This window comes from Chlorocebus sabaeus, chromosome 10 (genome assembly GCF_047675955.1).
Source record: "Chlorocebus sabaeus isolate Y175 chromosome 10, mChlSab1.0.hap1, whole genome shotgun sequence".
In the NCBI taxonomy this organism is placed as follows: Eukaryota; Metazoa; Chordata; class Mammalia; order Primates; family Cercopithecidae; genus Chlorocebus; species Chlorocebus sabaeus.
The window spans coordinates 1,541,502-1,568,638 of record NC_132913.1 but is presented as its reverse complement, the minus strand read 5'-3'; the positions used below and the strand labels follow the sequence as shown (position 1 = coordinate 1,568,638).

At 43.4% G+C, this 27,137-nt stretch overlaps 1 long non-coding RNA gene across 6 annotated transcripts in view; it reads right to left on the bottom strand.

The window, feature by feature from the left end:
- Positions 1 to 26,854, bottom strand: part of LOC103216860 (uncharacterized) — a 75,830-nt gene extending 48,976 nt beyond the window's left edge. For 2 of the 6 annotated variants that reach the window (XR_012094366.1, XR_005237052.2), the window contains exons 1-2: positions 25,598 to 26,852; positions 21,975 to 22,120 (exon numbers count right to left, since the gene is read on the bottom strand). This is a non-coding gene — a long non-coding RNA (uncharacterized lncRNA). Of the gene's footprint in view, positions 1 to 21,974; positions 22,121 to 25,597 lie in introns of all 6 variants that reach the window. The other 4 variants (XR_012094368.1, XR_012094369.1, XR_012094367.1 and 1 more) reach the window with 4 other exon arrangements.
- Positions 26,855 to 27,137: the final 283 nt, after the last annotated feature.

Here is a 27,137-nt window from a genome sequence, read left to right as displayed (position 1 = left end):
ATCCTGTTGGGGAACACGCACCCTGTGCGGGACACCTGCAGTCCCGTGGGCCCTGCCCCAGCCCTGGGCAAGCACAGACTGCTGGACCTAAGCACACAATGACTTTTAGAATAGACAGCTCTTGGAATAGGTTATGGTCTTCTTTATGGTGTTTGAAAAAGTAACAATTTTCCCTGGCAAAGTTTTGCATTGAGCAAGTTGGTGTTAAACTTATTATAAGAAAAGTACCCTTGGTAATGATCTGAACTTTTAAAAATCCATTTCCCATTTCTGAAATGAGAGCTCAATTTCTCCCCACATTTTATTTGTTTCACAGCACAGATTGGAAATAGTATCAATTTTCTGCCAGCATATTAAAACATGTTTTTATTAACTAGTAATTGCAGTGAGATTTGGAAATCAGGAGCAAAATGCTTCTGGAGAATTGAAAATATATATATCTTAGTTCTTTAATAAAAATTATAACTCTATAGTTACTGTAGTTTCTTATGTTTGTCCATCCTGATATAGCAGCTCACAATGGGAATTTTCTCTCTTTTTTTTTTTTTTTTTTTTTTTGCCACACGTGAATATTGAGAAGCTCAAGGTTGTAGGTAGGTAACTCTGAAGACCACACATTAGCCTCACTACACTGTGCAGTCACTTTGGCAGAGTTTCATATGTAAAGCAGATAGCATAAGATGGTGCTGGCTTATGTAAACCTAATCAGAACATCTCAGCCTGGGAAACACAGTAGAGACGTGGAAAGTCAGATGCACCATATCCGAACACCAGCCTCACCAATGTGTGCCATGGAATCTCAATCTCGGTGGGCACTAGTTGCTGTATCTGGATAGTGAGAAGACTGAAAACCAGCTTGGAAATTGCCATCAGGATTAACTGTGAAAAATGTAAGTTGAATGCTTAGCAGCATTCCTGGGATGTGGGTGGCACTCCCATGGAGAAACTGAACAACACCTTGACCAGGTGATGAAAATAAATATCACCACTGAGAAACAGATAGGCACCATATGCCTCAAGATGGGCTGCCCTGAGGGGGACACAGCATCGCCTCTCTAGCATTCTGGCCTAGGATACATAACTCAAATCTAACCACGAGGAAACATCAGGCAAACTCAAAATCAGGATCATTCATTTAAAAAGTTGGAGGGAGAGGGAAAGTGACTACATTCTTCGAAAATACCAAAGTTATAAGAGACAAGGAAAGGCTATGGCAATGTTCCAGATTAAAGGAGAACAGAACGACAGAGCAGCGAATGCAATACCTGATCCTAGACAGATTCTCTAAAGGAGCAGGAGAAATGCTGTAAAGGACATTATTGGGCCAATTGACAACACTGAAATATGGTCAACAGATTAAAAAAAAAGTTACTGAAGTTGTTATTTGCTTATTTGTTTGTCTGTCTGTTTGAAATGGAGCCTCGCTCTGTCGCCCAGGCTGCAGTGCAATGGCTCAACTTCAGCTCACTGCAACCTCCACCTTCCGGGTTCACGTGATTCTCCTGCCTCAGCCTCCCACGTAGCTGGGATTACAGGCACGCACCACCACGCCTGGCTAATTTTTTTATTTTTAGTAGAGACGAGGGTATAACCATGTTGGCCAGGCTGGTCTCGAACTCCTGACCTCAGGTGATCCACCTGTCTCGGCCTCCCAAAGTGCTGGGATTACAGGCGTGAGCCATTGTGCCCAGCCTGAAGTTGTTATTTGAACCAAAGAGTGTGTGAGAATGCCTTTTCTTAGGAAATACTTACCAACGTATTTAGTGATAACTAAATGGATATAGATATAGATATAGATATAGATACAGATATAGCACAGAGAGAGGGAAAGAGAAAACAAGATAAAGCAAATGAACAAAATGTTAACAAAAGGTGAATGTGGGAAAAGAGAATATGAATATTCCATGTTCTATTCTTATTCTTGCAACTTTCCTGTAAGTTTGAAAGTATTTCCAAATAAAAGGTTTTTAAGTGTCTCTAGTGACAATAAAGATACTTATGAAAGATAAGCATGTAAGGAGCTTTCATAAAGTTGTTCCATGAAATATGAATGAAAATAAAGTGATATTTACAAATTAATGTGATTCTATATAATACATAATTTCAAATATGTATATGTAACTAAATGAATTAAACATTATGAATAGATATTGACTATCTCTTTCTGACCTTCAAAGTTTGTATATATGTTAGCCAAAACTACCTTTTTCTTTCTCTTTTTGATTCACTGCGAAAATGGAAGGATCACCATTATTCCGTTACCATAGATTCAGCATGTATAAACCCCATGTTACAGTGACATCTTCTGGTGGAGTATAATATTGCAGTCTAGTTCTATTACACCTTGCAAATAACCTGTACTAAGGTAGTTCCACAGAAGCATGCAGGAAAGGAGCAAGAAGCAAGCATGGGGGCTCCGAGCTTCACCCTTACTTCAAATAGAACAGTTCAGCTTTTAACGTGGCCTATGCAGCCCTGGAAGCTGCGACAGTAAGACTTGAATAATTCATGGTCAAGTATAGGTGGGTGAGTAAACCTACCAAGGGTGGGCAAAGGTGTTGAAAAGTGCATTTTTAATAAAAACAGTCATATTATAACCTGCTCTTTCTGAAAAACAAAGTGTTGATCCTTCAAAAAGCATTTGATAAATTAATGCTATGAAGGAATGCTTAAACAGTGCACGAGTGAAGATCAGCTTCAGGGACTTCAGGAGCACCATTTACTTAGCACTAACCAAGATGCAAACAACAAATAAGATGCTGAGGAGGACTTCACAAGCTCTTTTTACACATCCTCAAAAGACTATTGGGCATCTTGATTGTGCCACACAAGATCTAGCAATAATATTAATTTCAATACATGTCTGGCAAGAAAGGAAGAATGTTTTCATCAAGAGGCAAACAGGGATGATGTCACAGAAAAATGATGGAATAGGTAGCTTAAAGAATTAATCCCTCCATTGAAACAATCATAAGCTGTCAAAGACTGACATAATCAATGTTTGTAAACACTGAGCTCTAATCTCAAATGTATAGCCACAAAGGAATGGCTTAATAAAGAAAAGGGAAGCTAGCTTTGGTAAGAAAGCCTAGTGGCATTTTTGCTCATCCACCTTCCTTCCATTCTCTAGCATAGCAGCATCAGCCATGATGACAGGAGGCTGCATTCCCCGTGTGGCTTGCTGGTGCCAGGGGTTAATGCAGACTTTGTTCTTAAAATATTTTGGTACTATGTATCAATCTGTCTGATGGTTCCCTGGAAGACTAAATTGACCATTTTCTTGCCCTTTTCTTCCCACCTGGTGTAGGGAACTGTGGTCAGGCAAGTGGCAGAACAAAAGCCAAAAAGAAGGAGGCCAAAAAGGAAGGTTGTTGGAAGAATAAGGGCTACTGTGTATGCTGGCAAAGATAGAAGATAACACACAGACCCAGAACAGGACACATATGAGAAAACATCTAAAAGGACCCCAGGCTTGTACCTCTGACAGATCTGTAGCCTCCATGCGAGCAAGAGGCAAAAGCTAAGGCATAGTTGCAGGCAGCCTGGCTTAGCCCTGAAGGAGTTCCCACCCCAACTCAGAGCCAAGCTGCAAAAGTCAAAACACTAGTACCTTCTCTCTCTCTTGTTTTCTTGTTTCATTCATGTATTTATTTATTTCTTCCTTTCTTTTTTTCTTTCACTCCAGATATTTAAGAAAATCTCTGGAAAGTCACTGTTGACCGCTGAGATAATGAAACAGAGACTTCAGTGACCACAAATAACAAAGAATCCAGTCTTTGCAAAGTTAGTTTGGAGAAATCCCTAAAGAAATAGAGGACAACATTCATCAAGAAGAAAAAATAACAACAAACTCTAGGGAATTGAGATAATCTGATTTCCAGGGTAACCACATTGTAATATTCAAAATGCCCAATTTTCAACAACAAAAAAATCACAAGATATACAAAGGAATAGGTAAGTGTGGCTCAATCATAGAAAAAAATTACATAAACCATCCATGAGAAAACCTTATTATTGGACTTCCTGGACAAAATTTTTAAATCAACCACCTTAAAATGTTTAAAGAACTAAAGAAAACCATGGACAACAAACTAAATAAAACCAGGAAAACAGTGCACATACAAAATGAGAAAATCAATAAGCAAATATAAATTATAAAATAAACCAAACAGAAATTCTGGAACTGAAAAGTTAAATCGCTGAAATGATAAATTTGGCCAGGCGCAGGGGCTCATGCCTGTAATACTAGCATTTTGGGAGGCTGAAGCAGGTGGATCACCTGAGGTCAGGAGTTCAAAACCAACTTGGTCAACATGGTGAAACCTGTCTCTACCAATAACACAAAAATTAGATAGGCATGGTAGTGTGCAGTGTGTACCTGTAATCCCAGCTACTCGGGAGGCCAAGGCAGGAGAATCACTTGAACCCAGGAGGCAGAGGTTACAAAGAGCCAAAATCATGCCACCGCACTCCCACCTGGGTGACAGAGCAAGATTCCATCTCAAAAAAAAAAAGAAGAAGAAAGAAAAGAGAAAGAAAAATTCACCAGAGGGGTTAAACAGCAGATTTGAACACACAGAAAAATGAATCAGAGAAATCAATGACAGGATAACTGGAATTATCTGATATAAAGGGTAGAAGAAAAAAAGAGAATAAGACACTATCAAGCAGGACAACATATGCAGTATGGAAGTCCCAGAAGGAAAACAGGAAGAAAGGGGCAGAAAGAACTGTTGATGAAATAATGAATAAAAACTGTCTAAGTTTGATGAAAGATATTAAACTCCAAGTAGAATAAATTCAAAGAGAGCCACACTTAGACACATCACAATCAAACAGTTCAAAGACAAAGATAAAGAGAGACTCTTATAGTGGCAAGACAGAAGCAACTCATCACATACAATAGATTCTCAATAAGATTAACTGCCAATTTCCCATCACAAACCATGGAGAACAGAAAGCAGTGAGACGATATATTTAAACCACCAAAGAAAAGAAGAAAAAAAAAAAAAAAACTGTAAACCAAGATTCAATAACCAGCAAAACTAACCTTGAAAAATGAAGAAGTAAATACATTCCTGACAATCAAAAGCTGAGGGAATTTGTTACTAGTATGTCTGCCCTACAGGAAATGCTAAAGGGAGTCCTTTACACTGAAATGGAAGGACACTAAAAAGTAACACAAAGCCACATAAAGAAATAGAGAGGTTTCTAAACATAAAAGCCAGTATTACAGTTTCTTAATTTGTAACTCGTTTTTTATTCCCTAAATGGTGTAAAAGATAAATGCATACCAAATTGAAATCCATGTAAATGGGCCCACAATGTATAAAGATGTAATCTGTAACACCAACAATTGAAGGTGGGCATGGAGCTATATAGGAGCAGAGTTTTCATATGTTAGTAAGATTGAGTTGGTATCAATTGAAACTAGATGGTTACAAATTTAGGATGTGAATTGTAATCCCTATTGTAATTACTAAGAAAATATGCTTTTAAAATATACAAAAGGAAATGAGACATCAAAATGGTTCACTACCAAAAAAATTTAAAAAGAAGGTAGCAATGGAGGACATGAGGAACAAAAAGTATAAGACATAGAGAAAACAAATAGAAAAATGGCAGAAATAAGTGCCTTTTTATCAGTTACTACTTTAAATGTAAATAGTTTAAACTCTCCAATCAAATGGTGAAGAGTAACAGAAAGGATTCTTTTAAACATGACCTAACTATATATTGTGTAAGATATTTTGGATTCAAATATTTAAAAAGTGAAAGTATAGAAAAGATATTCCATGCAAATAGTAATCAAAAGAGAGCTGGGGTAGCTATGTAAAGATCAGACAATATAAACTTTAAGTCAAAAGCTATTACAAGAGGCTAGACATGGTGGCTCACATATGTAATCCCAGCACTTTGGGAGACTGAGGCAGGAGGATCACTTGAAGCCAAGAGTTCAAGAGCAGACCGAGCAGCAAAGCAAGACCCCATCTCTACCAAAAAAATAAATAAATAAAAGTCTTAATTAGCCAAGCATGGTGGCACACACCTATAGTCAGTCCTACCTACTTGGGAGACTTAAGTCGGAGGACCACTCGAGCCCAGGAGTTGGAGGTCACAGTGAGCTATGATTGTGCCACTGCCCTCCCTCCAGCCTGAGTAACAGAGTGAAACTCTGTCAAAAAAAAGACTGTTGCAAGAGACAAAAAAAGAACACTATGTAGTAATTAAAAGATCAACAGAAGACACAATTACAAACATATAACTAAGCAACACAGTCCCAAAATATGTGAAGCATACACTGACAAAATTAAAGGGAAAAGTAGTTCTATAATCATAGCTGGAGACTTCAATACCTCATTCTCAACAACAAATTGAACATATAGACCAAAGATCAATAAGAAAATAGAGGGTTTGCATGACATCACACACCGACTAGACCTAAAAGACATATATAGAACACTCCACCCCAAAAACAGCAGAATACACATTTTTCTCAAAAGTGCATGGAACATTTTTGGGGGTAGACCATACATTAGACCACAAAACAAGTCTCAATAAATTTTAAAAATTAAAATTATGGAAAGTATCTTCTCCGGCCACAATGGAATAAAGCTAGAAATCAACATCAGAAGAAAACTAAAAAATCTGCAAATATGTAAACATTGCATTTAAATAACCAATGGGTCAAAGGAGAAATCACAAAACAATTAGAAAATATCTTCCAACAAAGGAAAATAAAAACCCAACATACCTAAATTTATGAGATATAGTAATCAGGGCAAAATTTACAGCTGTCAATGCCTACACTTGAAACAAGAGGAAAAAAACTCACATTAATAACCTAACTTTACAACTTACAAAAAAACTAGATAAAACAAGATCAAACTAAATTTAAACTTAGCAGGAGGAAGGAAATAATGAAGATTAGAGTGGAGATTTATGAAACACAGAACAGAAAAACAACAGGAAGAATCACAAAACCAAAACATTGTTCTTTGAAAAGATCAACAAAAGGACAACCTTTCAGCTAGAGTGACAAAGGAAAAAAAAGAGAAAGATGCAAAAAACTAAAATCAGAAAGTGAAAACATTACTACTAATCTGACTGAAATTTAAAGGATAATAAGAAAATACTATAAACAATTGTACACCGACAAATTAGATAACCTAGGTAAAATGAAAACAATTTCCAGAAACACACAAAATACTGAAACTATCTTAGTCAGCTAGGGCTGACATAACAAAATACCACAGACTAGGTGGCATGAACAACAGAAACTTATTTTCTCACAGTTCTGTAGGCCAGAAGCCCAAGGTCAAGGTGTCAGCAGGTTTAGCTTCTTTGCAGGCCCTTCTCCTTGGTTTGCAGACAGCTGATATTTCACTGTATGCCCACATGGCCTTTTCCTTGTGTGCACACATCCCTCATGTCTGTTCCTCTTCTCATAAGGACATCAATCATATTGGATTAGGGTACCACACTTTGGGCATTATTTAGCCTTAATTAGCTCTTTGAAGGCCCCATTTCCAAATACAGTTACGTTGGAGTTTAGGGTCAACATGTGAATTGGGGAAAGGACACAGTTTTGTCCATAGCACTGATTTAAGGAGAAATGGAAAATCTAAATAGATGTATAACAAGTGAAGAGACTAAACTAGTATCAAAAGCCTCCCAACAGAGAAAAGCCCAGGACCAGACGGATTCCCTGGTGAATGACACCAAATATTTAAATAAAAATTAATGCCAATTCTTGTCAAAATCTTCCAAAAAATACAGAAGAGGGGAGATTTCCTAATGTATTCTATGAGGTCAGAGTTACCTTATACCAAAGCCAAAGACACAAAAAGAAAAGAAATTACACATCAATATTTCTAATGAGTAGGGATGCAGAATTCTCAACAAAATACTATATATCCAAATGCAACAACATATGAAAAGGATTATACATGATGGCCAAGTGGGATTTATGCCAGGGATGCAAAGGTGGTTCAATATATGAAAATTAATCAGTGTAATATACGTTACTAGAACAAAAGGAAACATAATTATCTCAAAGCAGAAGGAGCATTTGACGAAATCTATTATCTTTTATGATTAAAAAATAGTCAGAAAACAAAAATAGAAGTGAACTTTCTCAATCTGGTGAAGAATTTTTATGAAAAACCCACAGCTAACAGCTTTTCCAAGAGACATATTCCGTAGACATGTTCAAAAGTCTACAAGGTTTCCCCCTTAGATCAGGACTGTAAGATCAAGGATGCCTGCTTTGACTGTTTAACATTGTACTGGAGATGCTAGCCAGAGCAACTAGGCAAGAAAAAGAAATTTAAAATATCCAAATTGGAGAGGAAAAAGTAAAACTATCTCTATTCACAGAATACATGATCCTACATAGTAAATCCCAAAGAGTCTACACAAAAACTACTAGAGCTAATCAACAAAGTGGCAGAGTAAAAGAGCAACATGCAAAAATCAATTGTGTATCTATATATCAGCAATAAATAATCTGTAAGGGAAATTAAGAAGTCAATTCTATTTACAATAACATCAAAAATAATAATATACCCAGGCATAAATTTAACAAAGGATATGAAAGACTTATCCATTAAAAACTATAAAACACTGCCGAAAGAAATTTAAAAGACGTAAATAAATGGAAAAATATCTCATCTTCCTGGATTGGAGTACTTAACAATGTTTAGATGACAATACTACTCAAAGTAGTCTACAAATTCTATGCAATCCCTGTCAAAGTCAATGGTCTGTTTTTCAGAAATGGAGAAGCCAATTCTCAAATTTGCATGGAATTTTAAGAGGCCATGAAAAGCTAAAACAATCTTGAAAAAGAAGAATAAACTTGGAGTACTCCACTTGCCATTTTCAAAACTTACTACAAAGCTACAGTGATCAAAACAGTGTAGTGCTGGTATAAGAATAAACATACAGACCAATAGAATAGAACTGAGAGTCTGGAAATAAACCCACTGTCTATGGACAATTGCTTTCCTACAAGGGTATCAAGAATATTCAAAAGAGAAATGACAGTCTTTCAACAAATGGTGCTGAGAAAACTGGATATCCACATGCCACATACAAAAGAATGAAATTGGACCCCCTACCTCATACCATATACAAATATTCACTCAAAATAGATCAATGAACCTAATTACAGTAAGAGAGCTAAAACCACTTTTTTAAATCTTAGGATAAAACACAGGGATAAATGTTCATGACACTGAAACATGTTGGAACTAGATAGAGGTAGCAGTTGCATAACATTTTAAATGTACTAAATGCCATTGAATTGCTCAGTGTAAAATGGTTAAATTTATGCTATATGGATTTCCCCTCAATAAAAAAGAAATTAAAGAAATGAACAGGACTGAGAGTCAGATTAAAAGTTCCAATTTCTTTTCTGCAGTGTTTGATCTTGTGGTTGAATGCCCTTAACCTCTATCTCACTGAAAAATTAGAGATGAGAGTTCCTGCTCTATGTATATTACAGGATTCTTTAAAAGGTCAAAAGAAGTGATGTACTGAAACAGTCCTTTGATACTATTAGGTGCTCTGCCAACACAAGCTGCCATGGCGATTCCTGCCCAGTCCTCTCAGTGCTGTGCCAGGTGCTGGGCTGGTGTGTGCATTTGTGGTTTCATTCTCACAGTGTGGGTGTGGTTACAGAGGGGGAAACTGGGAATTGGAGAGGTGGAAGGACTTGCCTCGTGGCACAGGACTGGAGCTCAGATTTCTAATTCCAGACACACAAAGTTCTTTCCACCACAACCTACTGACTCCTGCAGCAGACTCTCCCAGCTCTTTGCCTTCAGAGTTGCCTGTTTTAGTGGGAATCCTGTGCAAATGGCAGTAATTATTGAAATTTTTCTAAATAACTCTTCTGTCAGCCTCACTCTATCACTCAGTTTCTATCCCTAATTCAGATGCCACTCCTGGTCAAGACCACTCTCTCAACAGCCGCCGAGGTGCTTGGAAAGAACAAGAAATGCCCGCATCAGCTGCTCCATTATGACAGATGGTAGTTCGTGATGAAGAAAAGCCTCCACACGAGCTGGAAAGCTTGCAAGCAGGACCCCTCCAGCCTCCCACCCACCCACCACCCTGCCACAGTGGGCTGCATACACCGGAAGGGTGGGTGCATAGGAAAAGAAAGCTAATGGGCAGTGTGGAAAGGCAGGGGGGCCCAGGTGGCCACTGTGCCTCTCTGTGAACTAAGGGAGTAATAGTAGCAGCAGGTATCTGCTGTGAGCCTTCCTGTTGCAGGCATGGTCCTTAGGAAAGATTCATTATTCTCATAACAACCATACCAGGTGCGGACTGTTTCTCCATATTCAGAAACAGTGACTGAGACTCTGGTGATGTCCCCCATTCTTTCAGCTGACAGGGTCTGGGGTAGATGCTGGCAGGGAGCTGGGCAGTGAGGGCAACAGGCACATTCCTGCCTCAAGCAGCTGACAATCTGGTGGGGTTAGGGGCTGGGGAGACCTTGACCTCCTGCAAAGCGCTTGGTGTTGGTTTGTTGCCACGACAGGCCTCGGTAAGAGACAGCCTGGACAGGAACAGCTGCACAGAGAACAGGTGGAGGGGTCAGGAGAGCTGGGTGTGGGGTCCCAGGTAGAGGGTAGCAAAGGCAGGAGAGAGCCTGCCAGGGCCCTGCAGGGTGGCAGGAAGACCCAGTCTCACCCCTCACTCAGCTGTGCCCTCAGGAGATGAGGTTCCGGGCTGCCAGCCCAGCAGCCAGCCACCTTTCCCAAGCTCAGAGGCCCAGCTGGGAGCTGGGAGCAGCAGTGTTGTCACAGTTGAGGACGCCTCCAGAGGACAGCAGTAGGCACCCAGCCTGGAGGCTTGTGGGACCTCCCTCCTCCCAGCACCAGGGCACCTCTCCATACTTGGGGTTCCAGGCCACACTTAGTGACCACCTTAGGGGTGCCCTGAGCCCAGCCAGTCTCTCTCCAAACCAAAACATCCCTGTCTGAAAAACAGAGAGCACCTCCCATAGGGCAGCAGGGGTGAGTCAGGCTTTGCGGCAGGCATGGGGGTGACCCGTCCTGTACAATGAGCACAGTTGTAACCCCTCTAATCCTCGTGACACCCCTGGCAGGTAGCAGGGGTGTGGGGTTGGAGTTCCACCTGCAGACCCTGGCTCTGAGTGCTCACTGACCCAAATGAGGGCCCACATCCACCTATCCCTCCACCTGCCTGGGATCTGGACAGCAGATGCCCCACATCTCCTGGTAGAGGTCATAGAAACAGACACCCTGATGGAGCTGGGCAGAGGACACTGAAGGCAGGGGCGTCACTGACAAATAGATGCTCTCACTGAAGATTCTAGGCAGCGGCGGCTGCAGGCATGACCCAGGCACACCGGGCTAATGAGGGAGGGTTGCCAGCCTCTCCTGAAAAGCAGTAGAGATAAGGAAAGGCACAGCCTGAGGCTCGGAGCTATGAGCTCTGCCTTCACCTAACAGAGGGCTTTCAGGGCTCACTAGGTCCAGAGAACCATTAGGTGGAGCTGCTGATGTCCGGGGTTAGAGGATGGAACACGGTTTTGCCGTATTAGACTCCACACCTCCGTGGTTCATGTGATCTCAATTAGTCTCTCTGATCTTACTGAACACTCTTTATACATACAATTCATGTCATCAAAACTCAATGTGTCTGAAGGTATTGAAGTCTTTTAAAATAAAGTCAATGCTTCTCAAAAAGACTCCAGTCACCCCCGTGGATAAATGGTCAGACTTCCTCAAAAGTCGCTTTAGGCTTACTAATATCACATCAACCAGATGTAGGGTGACAATGTAGGGTGATCCAAAAGGGGATACTTGTGAGAGTGAATGGGGGCCCTATTATGATGCTAGAACAACAGGCAAAATTGGAGGTGGTCAGCAAACTGGGGCATGTCAACCTGGACAGAGAGGACATGAGCAGTGCCGCCATTAGCCAGATGTGCCCCGGTGGAAGGACATCTGGCTTCTTGCAGAGTGGCATATATTTTCTTGAAGAATAACAGTTTCCTAACACAGGACTATGGTTTTTATCTCTTCAAATACCTGCCATATTACTACTAGTTTATGCCATTAAGCTGATCTAAGATGAACAGAAAAGAGAAGTAAAAAGACAGGTTGCAAAGTTTAAACTTCCAGTGTCCTTCATACAAGGAAGTCCTTTCAATGTGGATTAAGTTGTCATTTAGGCAGAATTTAAGTATGGTTTTTGGATTTAGTTACAATTTAGGGCAGAGGTATAAGTATATTTTTAGAAATAACGACCAATCATTCTCAAAATAGATGGTTTAGGCAATGCAGAACAGTCACTTTAATAAAACTTAACCCAAGCATCAAAAATGGGCTAATCTATATTGTTCCATTTCTTTCGATCATTCTTTTATCTGGCTCCCTAGAGGGAGCTAATTTAATTTGAAAAGATTGGAGATATTGACTCCAGTGTGTGTTCCCAGGGACATCAGAGCAGAATGAGGTCACTCAGAAGGAAACTCGTCTCTCATATCTGTAAATGGTGAGATCTACAAAGTCTTCTCCATGAGGAAGCTCTTATAAACCAGAGGAGTCTTCAAAATCTGATTTTCATCAAAAACCCTTGGTCAGGATCTAGTTGTATTGTGGGGAAAAAATCCTGGGCCTGGCGTTTTGTCAGTGTCCAAAGCTCAGCTCACAGTCCCATCCTGGGGAGCCAGACGAAGTGGCCACAGTTCTTTGCCAAGGGAGAAACCAGGGGGTGCAACGAACACCTTGCAGATGTCTGTAGACATCCCACCATTTATCACTGGGAAGAAAATCTCATTTCATACAAGTTGGGAATTTGAACTCTACCCTGAAAAAGGCAAGTTCTCTGATTCTGTAGATAGTAAAAAAAATAGATGCTCTCTCTGGACAGGAGCATGAGCTGGAGGAAAACCCAGCTTGTAGCAGTCGTGACACCTGACCTGTGTGAAAGCCAGCACCTTCATGCCTTTGATCTCGACAGTCACAGCAGCACTGTGGTGGAACTGGCAAACTTCCACCAAACCCCTTCCCTTGCTCTGGGCACACAGTGCAGAACACACTTCCCGACAGCCTTGGCAGCCCTGCGCCACGTGACTACGCTCCAGCCGCGGACTGGGAATGAAGACGCATGCTGAGTGACCTCAGGCAGTTCTACTCTCTCTCTCTTCTGCTGTCTGCAGCCAAATGTCAATGCCAAGGGCATCCAGGAGCTGGGCCTTGGGGATGGCAGGGACTCTGTCAGCCTGGGTCTGTGAGAAGGACAGAGAGCACCCTCCGCTTCTCACCTCCACAGACTGGGCTTCCCTGAGTAAGGAATAAAATTCTAAGGTGTTAGGTGACGCCACCGAGAAGCTGAGGTTGATCTATTATAGCAGCTAGCTTTACCTTAGCTGATAAAAACAGCATGTGGTTAAGTGGCACTGGCCTGGTGGAGGGAGGGGATGCAAATGTGCGTGGCCTGCCTTGGACCTAGGATGCCCCAGGCCTCCATTTCTGACTCCATATCACCACCAAGGAAAACCTGGCTGAGAGGCTAAGTCATTTGCCTAAGATTAAGCAGCTGGCAAGGGTCACAAGCAGGATTTGAATCTGTGTCCACCCAGATCCAAAGCTGAGTTACCTTATTAAAACAGAGCCCTGGTTGCCCTGGGCTACACTTACATGACTGTGACCACCTGAGCACCAATCAGAACGTGTGCTCCCAGGCGTCCCCTCCTCAGGGCCCAGCTTCACTCTAGGCTTATTGAGAATGAGGGCAAGGCAGTTCCCAGCCTCTGAGGACATCAGGATTGAATAGGACAAGCACACGGAGTATACTCAGAGAGAGCCCCACGCTGAGTGAGTAGTGTTCCAGGCCACTCCCTCTTCCTGACTCAATCCCCTCCTCCCTAATTCCCGACCAGACACTGAAGCAGAGTCGAGAGAGGCCCTTCCTGAGGCTGTGTTGGTGCAGGAGCACTCTGCCCCTACTCAAACACTCATAGCCCCCAGATGTGTCATCGAGGACCGCATTCAGGTGCAAGCAAAAGAAAACCCAACTGACAGCGGCCTCCACATATCCGGGAGAGAGTATCTTAAGCGCAGCAAACGCCAAAGGAGGACGCTCACCCTGGTTTCACTCCCCCATTCTTTGGCCACAGATGGCTGACACCCTGGCCTCTTGGTTGTCTACCGAGAGAGGGAAGCAAAGAAGGAACATGCCTAGGCCACAAAAGCAAAAGCTTTGCCCAAAACCATCAGATGGTAACTCATCACCAGACTGTGTCACCTGGCAATGTGCAGATGCACCAGAGGCTGAGGAAGGGAGGTTTCTGTCTGGGCACGTTAACACCCTAACAAAATGAGGATTCCATTCCTAAGGAAGAAGGGAGATGGATGGTAGAAGGACAAATAGCTGAGCTAGGAGTTTAAAGTTTTTATGTTATACCAGATGGGTCTGAGAGGGAATGGGAAAATATTGGAGTCTCCTTGAAACATCCAGAGAGACCATTAAAGGGGCAGAAGGAAGGCTGTAGAACCGATGTGGGGCCTGGTTGCACAACACAGTAAGACCGGGTATCCACATGGGTTTTGCCGTGGCAGAAAGGAAGGCATTTATTTGCAAGGCACAAAGCAAGGACAACCAGCAGCTAATGTTTAAATTCTGACCTCCCCAATGGCTTGCCCATAGTGTTTCTAAAGGCAAGGGTAAATCTCACAAAAGCAAAGGTAATAGGCAAAATTGTAAGTCAGTTACACGTCGAGTTACACGTCGGTTTTGGCCCCAAAAGACGAGATATCTTAAAACAAGGTGCTTAAATGTCATAGGTAAATTCAAAGATTTTCTGATTTATAATTAGTTAATGAAAAGAAGCTTTGTTTATAAATTTGGGGTCATCAGACAAGAATGCTAGCTCTGACTCGTGGGTGCGACTCCCTCCAGGCCCTTCAAGAAGAAATTAAGAAAAAAGAATTCAGATCTAGAATTCAGTCTTCAGTTCCCCCTTCCCAGAGACCTATGGCCCACAGATCTGTTTGGTGGGGGTCCACGTTTCTGAAAAATAACTCTGGGACATATGTTCAGATATTATCTTTAATTTCTATAGGGAACCAAGCATCAGACTCTAACTTACTTGGCGGTTGTCTCAGACTACTGCCGTCTTTTTACTTATCAAGTTGCTCATTTCCTTCTCAGGGTTAGGTGGGTACCTGGAATTTCCCTTAAAGGAATGCAAGATTTTCCTTTATTTTCATGCTTGTGGGGGGCATGGGCCCTAAAATGGGGTCCCTGCTCTGTCTCAGGAAGATGAAAAATAAAATGTGTGGCTTGCTTTTATCCTACCAGTTATGGTCAGTACAACAAAATGGTAAAACAATATTCACTTAGAAACATTTTTCTGGAATCCAATTAAGATCATCAGGCCAAAAAAGAATCCCCAAACCAAAAGATATGCCTGAATAGAAGTATGTGAAAACTGCCCCATTTACATTCCTCAAATTCATTCTTCAATTTTAAGTGTTTTAGTTTCACAGCCTTCAAAAGCCACTTTCCCATTTAAAGAACAAACTCTCTTAAAAGGAGTATTTTTTTTCCCCAAGATCTCTCTCCTGATAAAATGCCCCACGGAGATCTTATGCTACTTTTCATCTTTTACAACAGGTCAAGAAACTCCCAGGAAGAGCTGGCTGTCAACCACGGGCCCACACTTTCGGTGTGTGCAGCCCCCACACGCGTGAACTTGCCTGCTCCCCTGCACCAGGGGTCTGCCCTCCAGAAACAGAGGGGAGGCTTCCCCATCAACCCTGCTTTTAAAAAAGAAAAAGAAAAAGGGCAGGGGGAATCACTTAGTTGCTTAGTTGGACCTGACTTTCTTTTTTTTTTTTTTTTGATATAGAGTTTCACTCTTGTCGCCCAGGCTGGAGTGTAGTGGCAGGATCTCGGTTCACTGCAACCTCTGCCTCCCAGGTTCAAACGATTCTCCTGCCCCCGCTTCCCGAGTAGCTGGGATTACAGGCACCTGCCATCATGCCCAGCTAATTTTTATATTTTTTTTTTTAGTAGAGATGCAGTTTCACAATGTTGGCCAGGCAGGTCTCAAACTCCTGGCCTCAGGTGATCGGCCCATCTCGGCCTCTCAAAGTGCTGGGATTACAGGTGGCCAGACCTGACTTTCTAAATAAATCATTCCCTTTAGCAGGCTTCAGAACCATGCCATGCACCCAGTCACTCATCTGTTCAAAGCGAGGTGCAGGAGTCCCGCATGGCGTCAACGCTCCGCACCTCAAAGCGTCATTCCTAACCCGCACAGCCAGGCCAATGAAAATGAGGCTTCCTTTCCCACTGCACCGTAAGACAACTGAAGCTGAGGTGGGTGACCTCATCCAAGGTCATCCAGACAAGTGATGGGACCTCATCCAAGGTCATCCAGACAAGTGATGGGACCTCATCCAAGGTCATCCAGACAAGTGATGGGACCTCATCCAAGGTCATCCAGACAAGTGATGGGACCTCATCCAAGGTCATCCAGACAAGTGATGGGAGGCAACAGTCCACATTCCTTCCACTGCCCCACACACTTCCCTATACGTCACGTATGATTTCCTGGCGGGGGGGGGGGGGGAATGAATAAAAATAAAAGAAAATATTGCTTCTATCTTATGCTAATAAATGCCCAATATATCACTGCATCTCCACCTCTTCCTGAATATCCAGCTCCCAATACTCAGCCCCTATTACAGCAGCTCCTAGGTTCTTGTGTCTGGTGAAGCTGGTAAAAATCTTACAGACTTAAAAGATGCAGAAGCACAATCCCAAAATTGTCACTGAGAGAAAAATTGAATTTCTAGAGCCAGGTTAGTTTTTTATTTGTCTCTTTTTTGAAACATAGTCTCTACTCCACCCAGGCTGGAGTGCAGTGGCATGATCTCAGCTAACTGCAACCTCCACCTCCTGGGCTCCAGCTGTCCTCCCACCTCAGCCTTCCAAGCACCTGGGACTACAGCTCTGCACTGTCACACCGGCTAATTTTGTCTTTTCTTTTCTTTTTTTTTTTTTTTTTTTTTGTAGAGATGGGGATAACAGGTCATAGGTAGATTAAACAATTTTCTGATTTGCAATTAGTTCATGAAAAGAAGCTTTGTTTATAAATTTGGGGTCATCAGGAAAGAACGTTAGCTCTGGCTCACGGGAGTGACTCCCTCCAAGCTCTTCAAGAAGAAATTTACAACAAAGAATGGTAGTCCAGAATTCAGTCTTCAGTTCCCCCTTATCAGAGGTCTGTGTGCCACAGATCTGTTTGGTGGGGGTCTGGGTTTCTAAAAAATAACTCAGGAACATATGTTAAGATGTCATCTTTAGTTTCTACAGGGGAACCAAGCATCTGACTCTCACTTCCACTTCCTTGGCCTGTTGTTTCAGACTACTATGACCTTCGTGCTCATCAAGTTGTTAATTTACTTCTCAGGGCTAGCTTGGTGCTAGCCTAGGCTAGTCTTGAACCCCCGAGCTCAGGTGATGCACCTACCTCAGCTTCCCGAAGTGCTGGGATTGCAGGTGTGAGCCACTGCACCCCGCCTAGCCAGGTTTTTGGTTTTTGGTTTGTTTGCTTTTTGTTATTTTGTTTGTTCGTTTGGTTGGTTTTGAGACGGAGTCTCACTCTGTTGCCCAAGCTGGAATGCAGTGGCATGATCTCCACTCACTGCAACCTCCACCTCCCAGGTTCGAGCGATTTTCCTACCTCAGCCTCCTGAATAGCTGGGACTACAGATGCCCGCCACCACGCCAGCTAATTTTTGTATTTTTAATAGAGACACGGCTTTATCATGTTGGCCAGACTGGTCTCAAACCCCTGACCTCAGAGGATCTGCCCACCTTAGCCTCCCAAAGTGCTGGGATTACAGGTGTGAGCCACCGTGTCCACCTGCCAGGTTAGTTTTTAATTAATCAGCCCATAATAGAAGAAGAAAAAAGGACATAACCTAAGACAGATTGGCACATTAGTCATTCAGTTCCAACGCTGATATACACATGGCAACACAACCACACACATACATGTATGTGCACACACATCTGACATACACACAGCTACACAAATACACACATACACATGAACACATATCTCTCAGGCAATTCACGTATTCTAAAATACTCAGAGTAATTGATCATAAAGTGTTATCTATTTATCCATCAACCTGTAATCATCATTATCATGTTTAAAATCCCTACTGTTTCACCTAAAATGTTAAATATTGCCTGTTGTTTTCTTGCTGTCTCTTTCACCAAGTAAGTTTAATTTCAGCTGGCAAAGGAAAAAGTTACACACACACACACACACACACACACACACGCATACACATAGAATTTCTCCAAGAGTATTGTTAGGATTATCTTACCTTAGAAGGGAGGGTGAGAATCATGAGAAAACTGAAAATGTTAAGATTGGATTTATTGTTTTGCAGAAAGGGAGTAGCTGAAACCCCCTAGTAATGAGCAGAAGCTTTGTTTTCGGTTCTGTGATATTAACCTTTATTTCACCAAGATAAAGCCCACAAAATTAGAACCCTTCACTCGCATTACAACTACATGGGGGTAGGGGGTCCATGAGGAGCAGACCCCCTATGTGACCACAGGAGCAGTGGCAGGACAGAGGACCTGCCAGGGTTGCCGACAGGGACATCCTGGCCCAGACATCATGGACAGGGTCCCCCTTGGCTCACCCGACCAGGCAGAGGCAGGTAAGGCTGTGGGGCCAGCAACGTTCACCACCTCACTCAGGGACAAAGACATCCTGTCCGAGCATGGAAGCTGGAGATGAGGATGAGTGCCAGGTGCCTTCTTTGCCCCCTGTACCCCTAACAAATAAGTTTCTAATGCAAAGACCCAGGCCTTAGAAGTGCTCACGGTGATCAGCACGTGGGGAAGTGTGGGAAGGACTGGGTTAGGACACACACCGACACACACCTAAGGCAACACTGAAAGAGCTCTCCTCCCCATCCCTGAGGACACAACTGGGGCTCCTGCTGACGGGGGCACCCACAGCATCTAAAAGGAAACCACTGCTGCCCTCTGCTCAGCAAAGATGACCTCATCTTCCCTCCAGGAGAAGGGACTCTGGAGAGGCCCTCCCAGGACCCTGCCCTTGCTGCACTCAGCTCCCTGCTGTTTGGATTTCTGCTTCCAAATTGCTGGTCTCGAACTCCTGACCTCAGTGATCCGCCCACCTCAGCCTCCCAAAGTGCTGGGATTACAGGCATGAGCCACCATGCCTGGCCTTAAACTTTCTAATTATGAAAATAACACACATAGAAAAGTGCATAAAACATATATTTATAATTCACCCAATAATAGGAAAAGTCATGCCCACCCACACCCAGGTGAAGACCTAGAGCCTGCCAGAAGCCAAGGTTCTCTCCCTAACCCCTGCCTCAACCCCCCTGGTGCCCACCATCTCAACTTTTACCACAGTCAATTCCTCGCTGTGTTTCATTTGTTCACCTGCATATGCATCCCTACATGACGTATGGTATTCATAACATCTGTAAATTTTTTTTCTTTTTTTTTTTTTGCTGAGATGGAGTCTCACTCTCTCGCCCAGGCTGGAGTGCAATGGCGCGATCTCAGCTCATTACCGCCTCCGCCTCCTGGGTTCAAGTGATTCTCCTGCCTCAGCTGGGACTACAGGTGTGCGCCACCACGCCCAGCTAATTTTTGTATTTTTAGTAGAGATAGGGTTTCACCTTGTTGGCCAGGATGGTCTCGATCTCTTGACCTCATGATCCACCCACCTCGGCCTCCCAAAGTGCTGGGATTACAGGCGTGAACCACCGCACAAAATCCTAAGTCCCCTGCCAACTGAATAGACCCCACTCTTGGGCAAAAAGACCCCAGAAAAACCTTAAAAACTGAGTTCTCAGCCATGATGGGATGGGAGGTCAGACACGCCTCGTTATCCCCCCTCCCTTTTGCTTGCAGTATACACACAACAACTGACCAGCATTCATGTTAAACTAGAGGCTGTAAGACTGACAGAAGGCTCTGTGGCAATAAGATGCCACATTATAAACAGGACCCAAGGCCATGTCAGGCAAGGGTTAAGTCCCACATCCCTATGCTTTAAAGAATAAACTATTTTCTAACTGCCATAAGGTTCTTCCTCTTCTCTAGCAGCAAAACAAGCACTGGCCATGAGATAAACAATATTAAAGCAATTTGTAACTCACCACTAGACAATGACTAACTGAACCCGCTGTTTCATCAGCCATAACTACAGCTTTGATTGGACAAGAAATAGATTTCAGTAACTTTCCCCAGATAAGAAGACCAACCACCACAGACTGGTTCTGGCCGGTTTACAGAGGCTGCCTTCAGGTCCTGAAAAGATCTTTTCACATATAGGGCCTAATTGTAATACAGTTAAATGCTAAGTCCCCTCCCCAGGGTGGAATAGGTCATAGGTTACAAACCTATGGTTCAATACACATGCATCAGGATGGTCTTCATGAATATTCATAGCTCCTCCTGTAAGCTGTTGAATATGTATGTTCAGCCAACCTGTTGGGCACAAAGCTCCTATCTCAGCCCCTCCTCTTTGAAAATACCTGTGGGCTTTGCCAGACACTATGCTTCCCAGCCTGAGGAATGGCCCCCTTACAGACTTTAACCCTTATAAGAAACAAAATCTTCTCTCTACATTTATAAATTCATGATTTTTTTAGTTAACACATTTAAACTCTATTGAATATGAAGTATGCAATTATCTTACACACAGATAATGAAAAATGATGCAGTTAAACGAAAAAACACTCTTTTGATTAGAATTTTCATTTTATGCTTATTAAAAAGAAAATTTATGATGTGTGTGCACACAGCTTTTATTATACATTATACTTGTGTATGCATTAAAAAAGAAAAATTAAGCAAAATATTCTGGTTCAGGTAGTCTTAAAACCTCTTCCTAATTGGGCTCCACATTCTCCACATCACTTTTGACCCAGATTGCCTGTGTCTGCGTCTCCCTTGCTGTATCATTCTGTATGCAAAAAGAGTGCTGGCCATTGAGAATTTCTTAGCATAGTGCATCTCCACTCTTTCTGGGCTTTCTTACAGACGGCTGGCAGTCTTAGCATCATAATTACCACGAAAGTCAAGACCATTTGACCTCATTAGCCAATAGGTGGCATCATCTTCAAACTTCCAGAGCCTCATGATAGCTCATACAGAGGAGCTGCTGGTGCCACTGCTGAGTGTCTGGCTGAGTCCAGCTGCACAGCTGGCCTTTTTGGCAGTTTGAGCTGCTTAAGAATTTTTAATCTGTTTTCGTGTCTGTGTGAGGCATCAGCTTGGGTTAGTAAGTTACAAGCGATAAGTATGCTTTTTAATAAGCACAAAATGAAAATTCTAATCAAAAAGTGTCAGTTTAATTGCATCATTTTTCCTTATTGGTACGGAAGATAATGGCACACTTCACAATCAATAAGGTTTTAAATGTTACGGATACAGTATGTTGTTTAGGGACGCATACGCAATATTTAGGAGTGCACTGTGCTACGGATCACGAAGGTCAAGATAGCGGGTTGGCAGGGTGCGGTGGCTCATGCCTGTAATCCTAGCACTTTGGGAAGCCAAAGTGGGCAGATCACGAGGTCAGGAGATCGAGACCATCCTGGCTAACATGGTGAAACCCTGTTTCCATTAAAAATACAAAAAACTTAGCCGGGCGTGGTGGCAGGTGCCTGCAGTCCCAGCTACTCGGGAGGCTGAGGCAGGAGAATGGCGTGAACCCGGGAGGCAGAGTTTGCAGTGAGCCGAGATCACGCCACTGTGCTCCAGCCTGGGCAACAGAGCGAGACTCCGTCTCAAAAAAAAAAAAAAGATAGCAAGTGCCTTTGGAGGTGTGGCAGGGGTGGGAGAAACAGACCCCTGGGCTTCTGTCTAGGTCTTTACCTGGGTGTGGCTGGGTATTCACTTTCACTTACACCATGAGTTATGAGTCAGGCATTCAGGCAGGGCTCAGCTAGGCAGTTCTCCAGCTCCCAGTGGTATCGTCTGAGGTGACTGAGCAGTAATCAGTTGATGGACGGACTGGAGGTTAGATGGGCTCAGGGGTCCCAGAGAGAATGTCCTAGCAACAAACAGGTCAAGAGATTTCACCTGAGTTTTTAACCTTGGTTTCTTCTAAAAGTTCTGTTCTTTTTTCAATACTACTATATAACTTTATACACTTTCCTATTCCCCGCAAATATTTTCAAGCTTGTCTTGATTAAACATAGTAAGATTTATTTTATATTCTACATCTGATCATTTCAACGTCTAAGTCTTTGAGAATCCATTGTTAATTTTTTGGGAGGTGGGGTGGTGCTGCTGATTTTCATTCATGGTATCTTATTTCATTTTGACCATCTTTGACTATGTGCAGTTATTGTACTTGGGAAGTTATTAAGAATCTTTGAAGGCCTAGATGAAGGTATCATCCTTCAGAGTAAACTGGAAATACCTCTTAAGGACACCATTTCATGTCCCCACAACTTCCACCTAACCCATAATATAATCACCTTCTGCTCTCCTCTCCCTGAAGTCTGGTTCTCTTGTGAGGCCATGTTAATGGGAGCCTTCTCCTTTACCTTGAACGCCTTGGGGTCAACAGGTAGAGTTGGCTGTTTCCTCACTTGTCATAAAAAAATACAGCCATTTTTTACATTCCTCATTAAAAAAATACTTGTTCCATCTTTATTCATAGCATTCAGCTAAGTAACACCCTACACCTCAGAGATTTCATCTCCCGAGCTATATTGGTACAAGATTTTTGCACCTGGTTCACAATGTTCCTTTGCATCCAATTTCTGTCATCACTCAGAATGACATCAACATATATTATTCCATCCACTTTAAATTCAACGTGACCACAAATGAGTCCTGCAAAACCTGCACCCAGTCTTCGTGTATTTCCAGTAACAGTGAAATTGCAAATGTCTCAGCTACTCATCCAATCACTCAATCCAGAGGCCCAGACGCTTTCCTAGACAACTCTGCCTTCCAATGAGCACCAAGTGCTTCCTTAATGTTTTTTCCATCTACCCCTGTTCCTGTCCCCACTGCCCCTGCCTATGTTCAGCCTCCCCAAGCCCCAGGCTTGGATGCTGATAAATGACTCGAGTGGCACCTATGAAACAGCTAATGGAGCTCCCCACATCCTCCCACCAGGGCCTCCACAGAGCCGGTATGAACTACAGAAATGGGCAGAATTTTTAAATGGGCAGAATTTCCCCATGATGCTGTCATTCCCATTAGCATTGGAAAGCCTCTGTTTTTTAATTTGTCCCACAGCATGACAGACCCCAAACACACATTTACTACTGGTATAGATATACACATTAAGACTACAGTGGTGACTGTAACAGCTCATGTAAAAGCTGAGTTCCATGGCTTGGGCTGACTTTCTGTGTGGGGGGATGCAAGCCTGTAGAATTCCATGAGAACTGACTTCTACATTGGGTGCTTTTCTGTCTCCTCCTGTGTCTCTCACATAAGACCCATCAATGAATGCTATTAAGTTAACACAGGAACGAGACTATATGATGAATCAGATGGAGGCCACGCGTCTTCATTGAGGGCTGTGAGGTGGTTGTGCTGCTGTCCAGTCAGGATCTGGCACCAGAGTCACTGGGCTCAAAGTTCATACCCTCCTTGAATCCCAGTAGGGTCAGACAGTAACGCTTACAGAGCACTGACAAGCGCTGTGTCATAGGAACTTAAAAAGCAGCAGCAACAGGCCAGGTGCGGTGGCTCACGCCTGTAATCCCAGCACTTCGGGAGGCCGAGGTGGGTGGATCATGTGAGGTCAGGAGTTCAAGACCAGCCTGGCCAACATGGTATCATCCTAGATGATAGGATTCGGCAGGGCTCAGCTAGGCAGTTTAGTAGAAACCCTGTCTCTACTAAAAATACAAAAATTAGCCAGGTGTGATGGTGCACACCTGTAATCCTAGCTACTCAGGAGGCTGAGGCAGGAGAATCGCTTGAACCCGGGAGGTAGAGGTTGCAGTGAGTTGAGATCACACTACTGTACTCCAGCCTGGGCAACAGTGAGACTCTGTCTCAAAAAAAAAATAAAAATAAAAATAAATAAAAGCAGCAGCAACGGCCCAAGGCCCACATAATTGCATCCCTGAGCCAAGGCCTGCACCTTCCCAAGCAGAGACCCAATGTTGGAATGACTTCTGAACAGCCTGGCATCCCTGGAGCAACAGAATCCAGTGGCACTTAAAAGTCAACAAAGGCTAGTGTTTGAGGAAGCACACCTGCCACTAACAGCATCCTTATTCTCCTCACAGAAAAGGGAGAAGAGATGACCAGCTGGGAACTGACTCCAAGTACAGGCAGGAAAATCAATGGCTACTTAAGGATCCGAAGGCTTCTTTAGCTTCTCCTAGCTATTGCAAAAATGCACCTAGCGATGCCTCTCAGAAGAGGCAGGGACCCGTTGCCTGCAATGCACACCAACCTCAACAGGGTGGAGCTGTTTCTCTGCAGTGACAAAGCTATTGCTTCATGGAGCTGTTGCTTCATTTGTAAAACAGGTGGCTTTGGCGACGGAACTATTTTCCATCCATCAGCCACTAACAAATATTCCAAATACTTGACCTCGGTCTAACAATGTTACAAATTATCTAAAGGAGCTTTATGCCCTTGAGAGGTTAGAATTTTGGTAAAGCTAACGTATCTTGTTTTTGTTTTGGGGACAGGATCTCACTCTGTCACCCAGACTAGAGTGCAGTGGTGCGAGCTCGGCTCACTGCAACCTCCACCTCCCAGGCTCAAGAGATCCTCCCACCTCAGCCTCTCAAGTAGCTGGGACTACAGGCACCCACCACCAGGCCTGGCTAATTTTTATGTTTTTGTAGAGACAGGGTTTCACCATGTTGCCCAACCTGGTCTCGAACTCTAAGCTCAAGCAATCTGCCCACCTCAGCCTCCCAAAGTGCTGGTTTTGCAGGTGTGAGCCACCACGTCCAGCCTAATGTGTCTTGTTTACAGGCACATGAGGTGTTACTTATCAATAAATCATACATATATATCCATATATGGATTCCTGAGGTGGGGGAAGTTTCTTTAAGTTCTTTTGCAAATGCCTAGAGATTATAGTAGGCAAATCTCTGAATCCCTGGGGCATGCATTGCCACTAATATGAAAAGCCTTCATAGCTAAACACAAAGAGATACCTTGGTTCCTCTGCTAAAGGTATTAGAAAAGAAAACTCAACGTAAGTTTATTACTAAAATTAGGTCACATAATAGGAGGTTAACATAGTAGCAGGGTTGAGTACTACAACTGTCAGACATACCCAAAATATATTTCTATCAGATCTTATAAAAATTTGTAAGCAAACTAACCTTGTCGCTTTTCCTTCCTTTTTCATAGGTAATATACAGAGAGTATTACAAGGCAAATGTCATTTCTTTATGATTCTGTTTCTAGTTCTCTAATTACAGGTTCCATTCCCTGTATATTTGAGCTAGGGAGAGGATATAGCTTTACACATGACCATGATTTTTCTTTGGTGTAAGCTACGACAGTAGGGTCGATCAAATGATGGACTTACTGAGTCAAAGTGTTGAAGAAAGACTTCAGCAAACAGGGCCTCTTGTCTGACCGAAGATGGCTACACATCCTCCAATTTGCCCCGTGGAAAGGCTCACTCAAGGTGTCCCATCCTTGTCACCAAATTTGTGGGGGCAGAGAAGAAACCAACACCCAAAGGAACATGCCAATTCAAAATAGAGAATGATTGGACAATTTTATTATTTAGAAAAACCTTGAACGCACTCAGGTAGCTCTGTTGTTACAGAATTAAAGCTACAGTTACTATCCCTTATTCCATTTTTAGTAAACAGCCAGAGGCTATTCAATTTGCATCAGTAGTTACATTGAGTTTACCCTGATGGTCTGATTTTTATAATTCCTTATCAGGCTTACCCTGATGTTCTGTTGTTATCATTCCTTACCACTACCTCCTGTAACTGCCCAAAAGTGCACCCGCACACACGAGGCCATGTTCAGTTTCCCACACTCCACCTCAACAACTGGCACCAGAACCTGCCCAGTTGCTCACGCCAAAATCTCAGGAGTCATCCAGGTTTTCTCTCTTGCCACCCTGCGGCCCCACATCCAATCCATCAGCAAGAAAGAGCCAGGAGCTGGAAAGGCAAGACTCTCTGTGAATTCTTCACTCCGCCTGCACCTGTCTGAGCCACCATTCCATTCCCTCTCCCACCTGCAGCCTGGTGATGTCTCCCTTCCCCTGTGCCTTCCCTCTTTCCAGCTCAATCTTTCTTTCCCTGGGTTATCAATTGTGTAATAAAGATTATAAAATCACTCTATCCCAATAAATATAGCTTCTATCAGTCTTATTGATTGAGGCACTGCAGAATTCTCGGTTTGGAAGGGGGTTTTGCTGCTTACAACGTTTCAAAATCACGGCCAGAGGGGACCAGCAGCCCTTCTGTGGAGAGCAGAGTCAGCTCCTCTTGCACATGAATAAACAACCATAAATGAGACACAGCACATTTGGGCAGTCTTTTACAGTAAGCTTTAAAAATCATATAAAATACGTTTGTTTAAAAAAAGTAATTCAAATCAAGCATTTGCAACATACCTAAGAGACCTCTACGGAGACTTAGTATCTACAAGACCCAGTTTGGCAACTGCCAGCCCCAGGGAATAAGTGAAGTTGCTCGGCACAAGTCACACAAGGTCCTCGCCAACCCACCTCTGCCTGCTCCCCAGGGTTCTCCTCCACCCCAGCCCTCTCTCTCCGTAAGGCCAGCGAGAGGCTCCAGGACTGCCCGCCCCAAATCCTTTCCCCCTTTTCGGGAATAGCGAGACAGTCCAAGAGATGCGGTCACGTGAGGCCGTCCGACCAATCTGGTGTGAGCAGAGGCCCCCATTCGCCCCGGAGCAGGGCCGGGCGGGGGAGGGGGCGGGGCCGGGCCGGGCCGGGAGCGGAAGGGCGGGGGCGGGGCCGGGGAGGGCGAGACCTGGGAGGGAGTGGAGGGGGCGGGGACAGGGCGAAGCTGGGAGGGGAGGGGGCGGGGACAGGGTGAAGCTGGGAGGAGAGGGGGCGGGGACAGGGCCAGGCGGGG